This window comes from Anser brachyrhynchus (assembly GCF_964034855.1).
Source record: "Anser brachyrhynchus genome assembly, chromosome: 2".
Classification (NCBI taxonomy): Eukaryota; Metazoa; Chordata; class Aves; order Anseriformes; family Anatidae; genus Anser; species Anser brachyrhynchus.
Window position 1 is genome coordinate 66,017,422 of NC_137695.1, and position 11,815 is coordinate 66,029,236.

An 11,815-nucleotide genomic window follows, 5' to 3' on the forward strand; every position below is an offset into this window, starting at 1 on the left:
GCAGATCACTTCATCTTTTTCTGTCTGTTTTTCCATCAGTAAAAAGGAAGTGCATACCCACTCAGCACAGCACGTTGGGAAAAAGTACTATGTACGCTTGCTGGTAGGAGGCATGTAGTAATCTTCTCAAACCTGCAAATGAGAGAACTTTTTTAAAAAGTTTTCAGCAACATCTAAAATGCCACATCAGTAAGCATGTTGAAAAAAACTTTCATGGCAGAATTTAGATACTTTTAAAAATCTCACCGAAAAGAAGCCCTACAGGATACAGATTCCTTTTAAATGACTGCATGTATATCTGAACAGTGAAGATTAAGGCTTTTTTCCTGTTAAAACTCCACTGCATTTTCAGGAGGGTACCTATTTTTAAACATCCTCTAGATTTACACTTGAAACCCCTACGCTCAGAAGCTGGTATTCTATAATGGCTCACAGGTATTTTATGTATAAATATATACACATGCACACATTAGGCTCTCAAGAAACCATGATACATTAGGTACTTTTAAATAATTCATTGTTAAGCACCCCGTGATAAATCTCTAGTTGAACAGTATGTGATTTTGCTAGAATTCTTGGTATATATTGAATGCGAAGCACTGTGGTAAATTTAACTGTGTTGAGCATCAAATGTGAAAATTTTATATTGTACATTACATCCCGACACATGACGGAGAATCTTTATTATTAAGGCTTCAGGGAATTTTTGAGGTAACTTCTGAAGTCCTGAAAAGGAAAGAAAAAAAGACTGACCACCATTTCTCTATAAAAGTTGAAATTTTCTCAGAGAAGGGAAATTACATAAGCAGCCTTTATTGAATTAACATAAAGGGTTTGTTAAGAGAATTGCCATCTAATAGCTTGTGCTCTGAGGCTCCTCATTCAGCCCAAATCAGTCAGAAGAACTGGAGGATCGTGGCTTACCTGGTACAAGCTGGTGCTTGGAGCATTTCCAGGGCTGCACTCCTACAGCAAGGCCGGAGAGATAGGGCAGCATCTGCTGCTGCCAGGGGCAGTCATTTTTTCCACTTTTCTCCAGCAGTAACTGTCACCCCAGATACCTGCACCTTGCCCTTGTCAGCAGCAGCCAGGCGCTTTCCTGGGGGCAGGCAGGGACGCCAGCAGGGGCCTGGCCACATGCCTTCTGCTCTGAGCACCTCCCTGCTCAGGGCCTGGCAGCAGTGTCCCCCATCTCCACTCCCAGGGTGTCCGAAAGGGGCATTGCTTTTCTGTTGTCCTGTATATTGATTCAGTTCCTTCCCATTTGGACAAACTGGCATTATGCGGTGGAAAAATGCTCCAGTGAGGAATTTTGGCCCAATCTTACTTCTTACTTCTCCTGTGTACCGCAGCTGTGTGTGATGGCCATCAAGAAATTGGGCAAGTCTGTCCAGCTCCAGCTTAATGAAGTGATACAGGGCATAATTTACTGACAGAGCTTCAAACCTTCTCAGGTATTATTAACCAGACATTTTCGCGGACATTTATTCAGCCTTTCTTCTTCCTTCCCAGCACACCAGGTCTCATATATCTGGTCACAGAACCTGAGATCAGCCACGGAGCGAAGCAGTTGCTGAGGAGGACACCTTCTCGCAGAGTCCCTGTGAGGTCTCCTTCAGTACCACAAGCTCTGTTGAGGCTGTAGCACCATGCCCAAGCCACGTGCATGAGACCCAGGCCTCCCTGCAGAGGACCATGATGAGACCAAGAGCAAAAGGCTCCTCCTCAGCATTCTGCAGACTGGCTGTACACCCTGCCTAGCCAAACCCCCCGTGACGGCAATGACGGCAGGGCTTTGTGGGATGTGACACCAGCCCCTTCTGGAAGGGAGCTATGGTCACACACAATTTTGAGATGGGCAATGGAAGATTCTGGAGAAGGCACAGGGTCACGTGCCATGCAGGATATGATACCATTGGGGTTACATTAAAGGGCTGAGACAGCTCAGCCTCCCTTCCTCCTCCCAGAGATGGAGCTCACGCAAGGCCCTGAGCACAGTCTTGTGACCAAACACACAAGACAAGTTTAAGCTTGGGCTGGTGCTCTGAAGTTAGAGTAGATGCATCCATGAAAAGCAAGTCCCAGAGCTTTTGGCTTTCCACTGAGGACTGCCTCTGTCTTTTCAGAAAGAATTATTTCTCTATAGCTCAGCAGGTTCTGTACTTTTGCAACCATTTTACTTTCTTCCAACCATGTATTTTTACTCTCAACTGAGCTAGACAGGTTTTTTGCCATCTCTGAACTTTTTCATAAAGTTGCTCACATTTTCCACTGCATCTCCCTTCACATCAGCTCGCGGGTTTGCTCTGATCTTTCTTTTTTTTTTTTTTTTTTCCAGTAGTTCTAGGTTCTGAACAGTTCATTTAAATAGAATGTGGTTTACCAGCATTTTTTTGCAAAGCCTTTTATTTTATCTATTAAAGGAACAGAAGGCATACATGCACTTAAGACACGTTCACCTTGCCAAGATGTTTACTATGGTATGCTTTTTCTTTACATCTGTCCATAAACATGTTAACATATCTGAATGACTGAAAAGCATTTCGCCCTGTGGTTTCCTCTGAAAGTATTTTTGCCATTCTACGGCAGTCTAGCATTATGTTTGCCACAGACATGTATGAGAGAGTTCTTTTTAAATATCACATTCTGAGCACATAAAATTAGTTTAGCAACTCAAAGTTTGCAGGGTTGATGACATTTTATTCATTTCCTTACTTTCTTCCCTGTATACATTTTCTCTCATACACTCTCAAGTACATAAGTGAATAAAAGAAAGCCATAAATATGGAAAAAAAAGCCAACTTTGTATTGAAAATTTCAAGCTAAAATTTCTGATTACTGGGATGTTTGCTTTGCCAGGCATAATGCAAATAAGTAAGCACAGATCAAGAGTGAAGCTTCAAGTTCTTCTAGCCTTGTTTTCCTGACTGAAATGAGATTCAAGTAATATAGAGAGTACTCACAATGATGCATCACAAGCCAGACATGTAGAACCTTTTATAAGCTATGGTATTTCTAATCATTTAAGTTCAGCAGGTCCCCCTTAAATCCGAAGGACTACAGCAATAACTAAATGTACAGATTTTGCTTTGGGTGATCTCGATACCTTTCTTGCCATGTAATCTTTCCCTTTAGGGATCTCTTGAGAAATCAGTTTCTCCAGCTATGGTCAGTGAATTTGTTAAGTCTTTATATCTGTTTTTAAAAACAAACAAAGGCTAACAAGTGTCAGGCCCCAATGCTAAGGAGCATAAAGTTTCAAAACATGCTTTAGCAAACAAATGCAAGTTGAAAACACAGCATTTGCTGTCTTGCAGCTGTCCCAAAATTTCACAAAGCCAAAGCTGTAAGAGCCCTAAATCTCATTCTCCAAAATCCTATCACAGCAGCATGACTGCATCATATACCCTTTTTCACACACAGATGAACGATTACCTGTGTAGCATAAAAGTCAGAGGGAAACTGGGCATACAGAGCAACAATGACAACTAGGATACCTAGTTCAAGGCTGGCTTGTCACTGTGCTAAGCCGTACTGAGAAAAATACCCTGGTCTTGGTCACACAGAGAGTGGTCAGACTGGCTTTGCCACCTCTGTCAGGACTTCTTTAGGTCCGGTTGTACCCCTTTCAGGAGGTTGTGCTATAGGCTTGTCACATCCTGGCTGCAAAGCTCCTTTTCTCTAAGAGGGGACAAAGCTTTTCAGACCTGACTATATTTTAGAATAGCATCTTTTAGGTTGGAAAAGACCTTAAGATCATCAAGTCCAACCATCAACCTAACACTACCAAGTCCACCACTAAAACATTTTCCCAAATACTGCATCCAAACATCTCTTAAATATCTCCAGGGATGGAGCCCCTACCACTGCCCTGGGCAGCCCCTTCCAAGGCCTGGCTTCCCTCTCTGTGAGGAAATCCTTCCTGACACCCAGCCCAACCCCCCCGGTGCAGCTTGGGGCTGTCACCTTGTGTCCTGTCGCTTGTCACCTGAGCAAGGAGAGCAACACGCTGCTCCTGGCTGCAACCTCCTGTCAGGCAGCTGTGGAGAGCGGGGAGCTCTGCCCTCAGCCTCCTCCCCTCTGTGCCGAGCAACCCCAGGGCCCCCAGCTGCTCCTCACACCTCTTGTTTTCTCCTCACCAGTTTTTGGTCCTCTTCTCTGCACACGTTCAAGCAAGCCAAATCTTGTGTGTGGCAAGGGGCCCAAAACTGAACACAGCACTTGAGGTGGGGTCTCACCAGCTCTGAGTACAGGGGAACAATCACTTTCCTAGTCCTTCTGACCACCAATTTCTGATGCAAACAGTGCAATGTCTTAAAATGCAATGTCAAAATGTACTCTTGGTTACAATAGGAAACCTCAAATCTGCTCATCTATTGGCTAAAGACATGCTACAACAGAAAAAACAGCACTTCATTTCCTTCAGAGGTGAATCATTCTCCAGGCCCCTCTTTACAGCATGTGCTAAGGCCTTTCCTATGTCACAAAAATAGAACACATATTGTGTTTTGACCAAATAGTGAAACAATCATACTGATGAATTAAATGTGTGCATGTTAGCGGAGAGGAGAATCTGACACTGGTGCACAATTAGGCTTGCAGGTATGGTCATAGTAAATCAAGAAGTGGAAGTTAAGACATCAGATCCTCCCTGAGTTTGAATTGGCATAGCTAGATATGTAAATTATACCATTGCTATCAAAATCCTACTGGAGGCGGTAGGAGCAGCTGGATAGCCTGTGAAACCTCAAACGTGGCATGCAGGCACCTCATAACAGCACTGAGGTTGGCATGGTTGCCAAACACCCAGGTCAGTGCTTCACCTGAAGAAACCCAGCGTGGATGCCAGGCCTGCTGAGATAAGAGGACCTAGCCAGGTGAGGAGGATCTGGCACACAGATAGGGGAGGAACCTACAAAGAAGAAACTCAGCTCCATGAAGGCTTCGGGCACTAGGATACAGAGAAGGGGGGAAGAGTATGTAGCAGAGTATGAACCCCTCTCTGGAGAGGGGCATGCCTTGTGGAACAGTTCTTCCTGTGTGTATCTTCGGGAAAGGGTTTGTGTGCCTGTTAAGTCGTACTAATGCCAGCAAGCATGCTTTCAGGAAGAGAGAGCATATGCTTAAGTGCTTATTGTATCAAATTTTACAGGCATTATTTGAATGCACAAGTTAATCCCGTTGGCTTAGTGGGACCACTCAACCATAGTGTACCTAACAGTCTTACTATGGTCTCACCAGTAAGCTTCAAATGAAGAAAAAAATAAGTTCATATTACAGAGTCATAAAAGCTCATAATTTTAACATAACCCATATACACACCTCCCACCCCACCCACCAACATCAGCCTTCATTTTGTACATCTGATCCTACGAACAGCTTGCACACTGAGATCGGTGGGGCTAACAAAACACAGGTTGTGCCTTTTTGTTGAGTCAAAAGCATTGTGTGGTGAAATTAAGAGTCTGTTCTGCAACGCTTGCTATGCATGATCTTATTATCAATACTGTAGTGCCATTCTGGTATAATGCTTTAGAGATACTTCTCTAGGAAAAAAAAACAAAACAAAACAAACAAACAAAAAAAAACAACAAAAAAAAAACACATAACTGTGTACTAGTTCTGTTGTTTCTTAAATAAAAGTACACAAAGCTGTAAAATCCATTCTAATTATGTTACAAAACCAATCGCATTAAAAACGAAGCAGATGCCAAGAACATTTTAATCACACGGAAGTCAAGAGATGCAGAATTACTTCCCTGAATTGCTATGGATTGTAGAATGAAGCAAACAAGATAGCTTCAGTCTGGTTTATGGAAGCCAAACTCATGGCACCCACTGTACATTTCCTCTTTTGTTCCTGCACGCTGCCTATAAGCTTTTGTTATTTTAAACATCCTTTTGACTTACACTTTAATTACTTCTTCATTCCACTCACCCATTCCCAGGACTTATCCTGTTGCTGTTTGTTTTGTCTCTTTATCCTCTTCCTCCCCACACTACTCTCCCAACTTCAAAGGGCCTTCTTCCTATCCATGTTGAATAAGGAGATATATGCTCCACCTTATTTCCTCCCCATCCGAATGCATCTTTTGAGAAGGTGCAGGTTAGGAAGAAGAAGGACTGAAGCTTCCTTCACCAACTTTTCTATCATCTCACCCTCTTAGCTGACCATCTGGTACATGCCTCTTAGGCAGCTCACCATGGGAGCACAGAGAGGATGTGCAAGTGCAGATAGCTGTTCCTTGTTTTCAGATTTGGGACTTGCTACCCAGTCCTGGTAATACTGAGGCCAAACCAATTCCTTAATATTGTGGAATGGACTGGATGCAGTCACATGCACACACACACACAAAAGTAAGTCAAAATGATGTTTCTGGAATTCTACTGCAGAAACACCATCCAGTTTCAGTCTTATTCCTCTTGACCTATAAAATAAAAGAGCATCAGTCTGATTGATAAGACAGTGACTACAACCTACACACTAGGCTCTGGAAACACTCACACAAACCGCATTAGCACATGCTTCTTACCTAGATAAGAAGTACTTTGCAGGCTCAATCCAATGAGGTGAAACACTGAATATGGGATTGTCTTTATTTGTGGGCAAAGTCCTCTAGACAAAACTGAACCATGAATCTTCATGTCTGAAAATAAAAGCATTATCTAGATTTTCTTCAGTAGTGGAAATGTTACGGCAGTGTCACCAGAAGTTTCTGTTCCTTACCTGTCATCCTTTGCCGCTTTGCTGCCTCCAGGGAAAGAGGAGCCAGTAAGGAGCAACTCCTTATTCATTAGGCAAAAAGAGAACTTCAGTTAGAAAGCTTCTGCAGAGGGGACAGGAATCACCATCTACTATTGCTTAGGTACTGACAGCCACACTAGCTCATCCCTACACACTAACAAACATATTTTAAGAGAGTGTCAGAGAGCAGCAAGAGCAGGTCTTCTCCTCAAGGGAAGAGGAGGCAAGGAGCTGAGGTGATTCCATGGCCTGCCCCACACCACCTGAGTGAACCGAGCAGGACAGACCCGGAGATGGTAACCAGGTCCAGCCAAGAGCCCATGTCAGAAGCCAAAAGCATAGTGATAGGGCAGGTCTAAGGTCAAACCAGGAAGCCAGTCTATGGGTCAGGTCTAGTAAATTCCAGGCAGAGCTGTGATGATGAGGCAGAGCCAAGCTCAAGCTGGGAGACCAATCTGCATACAAAGCTCAGGAGGAAAGGACTCCACAGCCAGGCACAGCTGAGCTAGAGACCAGCACTCCTCCAAAAAGCTCAGGTAGGGGCTGATGGTCTCAGGCTAAGCTTAAAAGGGTGTCTGAGGGGTTGTTTAAGGTAGGTGGAGAACACAGGTGAGGCTGGTCAGGGTATTAAGGCCTGTAAGTGGCCTTGGGGCCCCAACAGAAGGAGTAAAAGAAGTTGCAAACCACACTTGTTTACATATACGTACTTGTATATCTGTATGTATGTATAACATATAATGTAATGTCATCATGTTAATACTCTGTTTCTTAAACACTTTCTCTTCATTTCCAAACACCTGGCATATGATTTTAGATCCTCTAAGGCTTGGAATAGTCCCTAACTCTAAAAATGTGTCTTATGCCACACTGAAAGAAAAAGATTGAAAAGTTAAAGAAAGACACAGCTAAGGGATTGCAACTTCAGTTCAAACTCCAAGCTTCAATTAATATGTCCTGCATTCAAAATTATATCAAGGCCTACTTTAAAATCTCTTCAAGGACTTTTTATATTGCCTTGCTCCAAAGTATTATAATTCCACAGAGACTCCTCTTGCACTTCCTGCATATTTCCTACACCCTTTCTTTTTATTTGCATTACTGCTTTCTAATTCTGCTGCTACCTGTTATGTTTACTCCTAGAACTGTTTTCCTCAAATTAATTCTCCCTTTGATCTTTCCAGTCCGCAGGGGTAACCTTTCCAAGCTGCTCTCTATTGTTTGTGGTCTTCAGTGGCACCTGTAGTCCATCAAAGTTAAAAATCTACTGAAAAAATCATTCATGTGCTGTTCGCCTTCTCTCTGCTCTCACTAATGAGTATCGGACACCAGGCTGCACCCTGCACTGAATCCTGAAATGGCCTGAATTTTGACAAAAATTTGCATTCCCAGAACTTGCCCTTGCCATTGGCTGGGTTGTTACAAGCAGCTTACACGCAGACATGCACGCACACACACAGGATCAGGTTTGCAACGGTTGGGTTTCCTGGGACAAGGATTAGATCCCAATGATCCTGCAGCAAGACCTTTCAGGGCTGCTGAAAACAATATATTAAATATAAAACAATTACTTTCATTACAGACTTCCTCTACCTCATGTCCCAGCTTAATTTGTTTTTCTCTGTATTTATAGTCTGTTTTTAAGTCATAATTATTCCTGGCCAAATCATCTGAAACAATCTTTCTTAAACATTTAGTTTTGCAAATGTTCCCATACAAATGCAAATCCTTTAATAGAGTTGAGATATTGTATTTATTCTTTCCTCTTCACTGCAGATTTGTGTAATTAAATTTTAATGTGGTTTGTGTTGGAATTTGCTAATATTTAAAATCCCATCCATGCCCTAGCATCACCTTCACCAATGGCACAGGCAGAAGTCAGCTGGATTTCAAGTCTGTGGATAAATATCCTCTATTCATTTTTCTTTTTTTTTTCTTTTTTTTTTTTCTTTTTTTTTTAATGTAATTAAGTGCACTAGTGTCCCACATGAAATTTACTACTCCAGCTCTGGCAGCAGAAGTGGTTGTGTGGACACTCCCCAAGCTGCTCCACTGCATGTGGGCTAGTTTAGACTGCCTTCGTTAGTGGTTTAAGTTAAATGAGTTAATTTTTAAAGAAGCAAATAGCATATGTAAACATATTTCCAGCTGCTGGCAGGTCAGTGGGAATGGTGACCTCTGGCACAGGAACGATAATGAATACCTGGGTTGGCAACATCTTCAACCAGCAGAGATAACTGCAAAGCAAACATGCATTTGTCACCTACCTCAACTAAAACCAGGAAAGCAAGAATACTGCAAGAGCTGTGTTAAGCTTTGGAAAGAGAGATGGGGGTGGCAAAGAAGAGCTGTGCAGGGTATTGCATATGAGAGTTACAAGATTTGGTGAGCAATGGCACAGGGCAATTCCCTCTGGGTTGTTCTGGAAAATGCATATGTGTGGAGCCAGAAAAACAGCAAACCATCCTGGATTGCACAGATGACTCAATAGAACTTCAAAACCATCTATACGGAAGAATTCATCGAGGATGATTCATGACCATTGGCAGAAAGGGATTATCCAGGGAGAGGAGAAGGGCAGTTTCACTTTCTGAAGCAACTTCAGAGAAGATGAACCAGACTCACACTGAACTCCAGCCACCAGGAGCAGCTATCATGCTCTGAACTGTAGACACTGGCTGTTCCTCAGCATGCGTAATCAGAGGAGGTCCAAAATGCTTCAGAAACTACAGAGCAACCTGCTGAAGAGATGCAGCAAGGGCTCCTCTTCACACTACATAAGCATGGTCTTGCTGGTGGAGAGGAGACTAAAGCTGAGGAGTGGGAAAAAAACAAAACAAAACAAAAAACCAACCAACCAAACAAAAAAGAAAACTTGATGAAAAGAACACCATTCTTATACATTTATGAACAGGCAGCTTCTTGTACCTTTTTCCATCTCCACAGTTACAGATGAGCTGCCAGGATCCAGCCCTCATCTGTTCCTGAAGTGAAAACCGGCATTTAGTTGCTAATAGTGCACAGTAACTCCACACATCAGTGTGGAACAGAAAAAGAAAAATGCCTTTTCTAACTATTAATGGCAATTTTAGGTAGATGGAATATTAAGAGTGGATGCCAAGATGGAAGCTGGCCACCCCATGGCTTTTCAGCAGCAGTTTTGGTCTTTGGAAGCTTTTCACAGGCTGACAATGATTCAGAAGAGTCTACTTTTTTTTCTGGGATTACAAAAATCAATTGCACAACTTGTACATAACATAAATTGTTTCTGTGTGGATAACCCCTTCAGCTGACTGACCTTTATTCCAGGTTATCACATCCAGCGTGTCACAGAAAGCTCTCTCCAGCTTTGTAGTACTGTTTATCAGAAGACCATTTCCACTTTTAAACCAAGTTTTCTTTCTCAAAGGAGAATATACTATTTTTCTCCTCACAGACAAAGTTAGCTTCCTCAGGGAAGGTTTAGGTGTTGGTAATGTGTCCCAGGCCCTCTTGGTCTTGTAAGCCACCTCAAGATCTACAGTCAACACCCATGTCACTTGTAGCCTAGCACCTTTTTGTCTACACAAAATGGATCTTTCAATCTTTCCTTCAGTGCAGAGAAGACCTAAAATTGGTAGAAATTAGAGTTCTGACAATATTAGAACTCCTTTCCATTGGAAAAGCCTTCTTAATCAAAACAAGCATTTTGTACACAAATATCACACCACAGCAGAGGAGTGGGTTTGCTAGCTGTCCATATATCATCATTGCAGCCTGATGGAATAACAGAGACAACCCTGAGCAGTCTGAAAGCTATCCAGTTTCATGTTGAGGGAATTGCCTAACTTGGTACCACAAAGTGAGCAGAGCAATTTCTAGATTTGAGGATGATGTAAGGATTAGGACTAGGACATCCCCACCACCAGGCAATGCTGAGTTGCTGCACTTGTCCCCTTTGCTTTCTCCTTTCATACTGTTCTTGGGGCCTCCAGCAGTTAGCATAAATCAAAGAAGCCTTCAGTCTTCACTTTAGGTTGGGAAAACAGTTTTGTTCACAGTGGATTTGTGGACAATAATTTTAAAAATTCCCTTTATCACTTCCACCCCCAAAATGATGCCTTGTGCTGATCTACTGCAGCCAGAGACTTGGGACACAACACTTAGTAACTTAGTAACACAGTGAATCAGACATGTTACACAATGATTCGATTAAAGGAAGCATTCCTCTTCAACTGATACACTGTTAAGTCATGGATCTGCACAGAAAGCTTTCCGAACTATCATTCATCCAAAAGGCCAGACCAGCTGTTAATATTTAAAGAGCATCAGAATTTACTAAGTGTCTCTCAAATACCTATGGGATTTAAATGTTCCCTGTGCGGGCCACTTGATAGACTCACTGTGATTTTGGTCATGCTATAGGACTGATTCATCTCCCCCTTGAGTATTTCCTGGTGCATGGCAAAGAAAAGATAGGAAAAAGTTTGTTGTGGAAAGTCACGCATACACATGATTCACATATATTTTACATAACATGTATCTCTATGTGTACTTAGGCACAAAAACCTGCACAGAAAACATTACTCAGACTGTAAAGTTCAGCACTCTGTAGGCAGGAAACCCTACAAGAAAGACTGTCCACTCTGCTTTGGCTCAGTCCTGAGCAGTGAGTACAGCAGACCAACTTCATGTTACTTGGCTCTGGGGGAAGCCACAGCATGCACGGTATGCGTCTGGGGGTGGCACTCCAGAGGTGGAGTCAGGTGTGTTTTGATCACAGCTCATCCCAAGCAAGAGTCTACTGCCTGGTCCTCCTGCCAGCTGCTCACCACCCCTTCTCTGCCAGGCATATAATCACACTTTCTGATCTGCCAGAACAGTTCCATCTGCAGTAATTTCCTAACGCAAGTTCTGTCAAATGACCTGTGGTTTGTGGTTTCTTTTTGGGTATAAATATATACATATATATATAAAAGTCAGGCAAATCCCCCCACCAAGTCAGACCAGTTTTGCAAACAGAGAAGCAGCTAGAAGTGCTATTCTGCCAGCAGATCTGAGGGGTTAGCAACCTAAGACAGGATCTGATGCAGC

General features: G+C 42.7%; 2 long non-coding RNA genes across 3 annotated transcripts; one reads left to right on the forward strand and one right to left on the reverse strand.

Annotated features, from left to right (window-relative positions):
- Positions 1 to 5,554: 5,554 nt before the first annotated feature.
- LOC308190100 lies at positions 5,555 to 7,297 on the reverse strand. 2 transcript variants are annotated; one of them, XR_013946888.1, is made up of 4 exons: positions 7,209 to 7,297; positions 6,728 to 6,786; positions 6,534 to 6,647; positions 5,555 to 6,428 (listed from the first exon to the last, which is right to left on the reverse strand). It is a non-coding gene; the product is annotated as an uncharacterized lncRNA (long non-coding RNA). The 2 variants fall into 2 exon arrangements; XR_013946889.1 differs by having other exon boundaries at positions 7,113 to 7,279.
- Positions 7,298 to 7,376: 79 nt separating this feature from the next.
- On the forward strand, positions 7,377 to 10,960 carry LOC308190102. The gene is made up of 2 exons (XR_013946891.1): positions 7,377 to 7,466; positions 7,927 to 10,960. It is a non-coding gene; the product is annotated as an uncharacterized lncRNA (long non-coding RNA).
- Positions 10,961 to 11,815: the final 855 nt, after the last annotated feature.